Genomic DNA, 3,914 nt, shown 5'->3' on the forward strand with positions numbered 1-3,914 from the left:
CTCCCCTCCTCCCTCTCCCCTCTCTCCCCCTCTTTCTTTCTTTCTTTCTTTCTTTCTTTCTTTCTTTCTTTCTTTCTTTCTTTCTTTCTTTCTTTCCACTGTTTCTCTTCGTAGCCCTGGCTCTCCTGAAACATACTATGTAGACCAGGCTGGCCTCAAACTTCCAGAGATCCACTTGCCACTACCTCCTGAGTGCTGGAATAAAAGGCGTGCACCTCCACTGCCCTGTTTATGTCTTCAGTAATCTTGATACACAGGTTATATTTGAAACACAGTCTTCTTTTTATTATTTTTATTAGCATATATATTGAACAAAGTAATGGACTTCATGATGATTTTTCGTACGAGAATATTAACATCCAATACACATCATAGGGCTTAGCAATGGAAATCACTCTCTGCTCTTGCAAAGGATCAGGGTTCAATTCCCAGCACAATCATTTGTAACTCCAGTTCTAGGGAATCTGCATTCTATTCTGGCCTCCATGTGCATCGATGCGTGTGCATAGTGTACACACACACACACACATGCAGGAAGAACACTCATAAAAATAAATCAAAAATTACATTTCACACAAAATCATGCAAGCATCATCCTCTCGTCTTCCACTCTCCAGAATTGCTAATGGGTCGGAAACGCATCTCATCTCTCTTCCTTTACATAACATTTTTTCCTTAGTAACTTCACTTTATACTTTTCTTTAAATGTGATAATGCAAAATTTCACAAGTGTATTTCAAGTTATGTCTCTCCTTCGAAATGTCACTATTGCTACTTACTTCAGTCTGAAGCTTCCCATTGTCCTTAGCTTTTATAACATCTTTTTCTATGATAATTTCCTCCCTTTCTGAATTCTCTCCCTTGGGATTACTTTCAAGCAGGCATTGGCTGTTCTGTATAATAATGGTCCCCATCTTGAGTCTACATTTTCCTTCTTCTTTCTATTTCACGCTCTTAGATATAAGGTTAGCTTTGCGCACCAGGCCAACCCTGGCTGGTGTTTATTTTAACAGTTATATTTTAAATGCATGCAAAACAGTGCACAAAAACATAAATGAACAAATTATTAAATTTCCATAAATGACTGGGTCAGTGGGCTCGCTACTCAAATCAAGAAACACAGGACTCCAATGCTTTAAGAAATTCCTCTCCCACACACCCCATCAATCCTTCATTCTTCCTAAACACATACACTTTTAATTCTTACACATAAGGCTACCTGCCTTTGTAGTCAGCATTAATGAAATCTTGCATCACAACAGTCCCCATTAGCACAATTCATTCTATGTTTTCAGTTACTTGTGAGAGCCATGATACAAAATATTACTACAGTACAATGATGAACTGAGGCAGTGTGTGTGTGTGTGTGTGTGTGTGTGTGTTTGTGTGTCAGTGAGAGAGAGAGAGAGGGAGAGACAAAGACAGAGACAGAGGGACAGAGAGAGATGGAGAGGGCTCATTGTTGATTATCATTAGCCCCTTCCTGTGCCTAATTTATAAGCTAAATTTCATCACAGGCCTGGTGAATTCTGTATGTAGGGTTAGACACTCCTGATGCTCTCAGGCACTCACTGTGGTCTTAGAGCATCCCCAGGGCTGAGACAGTGTGTACCATTTTGCCATTCATCAATCTTTCTTTTGCTTCACATGATTTGTAAGATGTATTCACATCACATCATGTCTCAACATTCATCATTTTTATTGATGTAAAATGCTCCAGTGTATGGATATCCTATGTCAACACAGTCCCAATTTTTTTAATGAAAAATCTTAAAAGGGGGTCAGACATGGTAGCTCATATCTTTAATCCCATCAGCCCTTGGAAAGCAGAGACAGGTGAATCTTTGTGAGTTTGAGGGCAGCATGGTTTTCTACGTGGTAATTTCCAGGCCAGATGTGGCTAAACAAAACAGGAGAAAAAGGGGGGGAAGCAAAAAAGTATTCTTAAATATTCTAGACAATTCAAAGAACTCTACACTAACTATGCTTGTGTTAGAGCACATATAGTAATCTATCCACACACCTGTGTCATCAGTTTACAAACTTGTACTGTGAGCATCAGTCTCCTCCTTGGACAGATTACTTCCTCGTTTCTAGTTTCAGTATTTTTAATATATAATCTGTTATCTAATGTAAAACTCCACATAATAAGATACATTTTAAGTATGTATCCTCTGACTTGGCAAATGAATTGATTTGTGTAACTCAAGTCCAAAGAATTCCTCTCTCCCCTTCTCAGTTAATGTCTACCCTTACTCCCAGAAGCAACCAGTGCTGTCCCTACAGATTAGTCCTGTAACCTCAGAAAATGGGATCTCATTCATTCTCATATACATGACTGCCTTTATTAGTGCATTAGTTTTGAAGTTCACCTGTAATATGTTTTTAAAATAATGGCCTCTCCTTTCCCTCAGAGGATATGGTCATGACCCCCAGTGATCATATGATATTTACTGATTTTTTTTCTATGCATGTGAGCCTATTATAAACTTTGCATTACAAAACAGATTTCAAAGTAAGAGACAAACAACTAGCAAATTTTCCTCGAGGTACTGTTTTCACCTCTACTTACCAGATTATGGGTACAATCCCTGTATCATATTCTACTCCTTGCTTAGGTAACATCTATCCCTCTGGAAAGACTGTAAATAGAAATTAGAATTACTAAGGACTAATGCATTTCCAAACGGTATCTCTGAATAACTGAAAGACAGTCCCAATCTGAAAACAAACTTCATTGAGAGTGAAAAGCAATAAAAAACAAACAAACAAAAAATCCACTAAGTGCTAATAAAGCAGGCTGCATGAAAAACAAGGTCATGAGTGACTAGAATGTTAGGGATCAGAATGGTGACCACACGCACAAGCAGAAAGACAGAGAAAGTGGGAGGGGGACAAATCCTAAACAGCTTGTAAGGAGATCATAAAACCTTTTCATCAGTAACAGGAGTTAGTAGGTAATAGTTAATAGTAAGGAAAAGCTTTCAAAACAGTTAGATACGTGTCAACACAAAATCACATTATAAAGTCATGAGAAGAGCTTATGACAACTTCTATATGTTGAAGGTTGACTGCTTTTCCCAAACTAGTCCATAATTTGCCAGCCTGGTTTCTGGCCTTACTCTACAACTTCCAGAACAGCCTGCCCTCCTCTCCTGCTGCCCTTCTTCATTCTGTAACAGAAAGTGACTGGCCAGTTCCTAGAAACATCTGAGAATTCGTCCTTTCTCAAGAACATTGTCATGGAGTGCCAGGCCTTCCTTTCTAGCTCACTAAATACAAAGGACTTTTTAACCTTCTGCGGTTTTTTGTTTGTTTGTTTGTTTTTAGCAAAGGTGCAATTTTAAAAAGCATTTTAACTACCTTTTAATATAATCCTTTTACTTACTCTTTGATGATTTCATACTATTCATTACACATACATAATGTATTTTGATCTTGTTTACCCCTTACACCCCTCAGAGCCACATTCACCCCCTTTTTAAAGCCTTTTACAAAATCACTTTGGAAGCTTTCTCGAAGTACCTTTCCAAGAAGAGAAGTCTATAGAGGAAGTATGTTTGTTCTTGCTGCTGTTGTTTTAATTGCTGCATAAAATTGGCATTTCATCACAGAAATCAGAATTTGTAGCTAAATTTACATTTGGAACTATGGTGCATTTCTCCTCTTCCCCCGATACCTGCATCATCTTCTATCTTCTTTTGGTGCGTGATTGTGATTCAGGCAGTTTAACTTCCCAGATAGAGAACAGGTGCATTAACCTCAAAAGCCAAGTACATTCTGATTTTATTCAGCCTGAGATCCTGCTTCCCCTTAGTTTTCATTCAGACTTTTTTTTTAATCAGACATTTCCTTTCAGCCTGAAAGTGAAACTTAAGGAGAGAGAGAGAGAGAGAGAGAGAGAGAGAGAGAGA

At 38.2% G+C, this 3,914-nt stretch overlaps 1 protein-coding gene across 3 annotated transcripts in view; it reads right to left on the bottom strand.

Moving 5' to 3' along the window:
• Tlr3 (toll like receptor 3) overlaps positions 1-3,914 on the bottom strand; it is a 13,997-nt gene that overhangs the window by 9,362 nt on the left and 721 nt on the right. For 2 of the 3 annotated variants that reach the window (XM_021170521.2, XM_029480246.1), the window contains one exon: positions 2,573-2,642. The gene's annotated coding sequence lies outside the window, so the exon portion shown is untranslated. Of the gene's footprint in view, positions 1-2,572; positions 2,643-3,679; positions 3,873-3,914 lie in introns of those variants that run through there. The other variant, XM_029480245.1, reaches the window with a different exon arrangement.

Source organism: Mus caroli, chromosome 8 (assembly GCF_900094665.2).
Source record: "Mus caroli chromosome 8, CAROLI_EIJ_v1.1, whole genome shotgun sequence".
Taxonomy (NCBI): domain Eukaryota; kingdom Metazoa; phylum Chordata; class Mammalia; order Rodentia; family Muridae; genus Mus; species Mus caroli.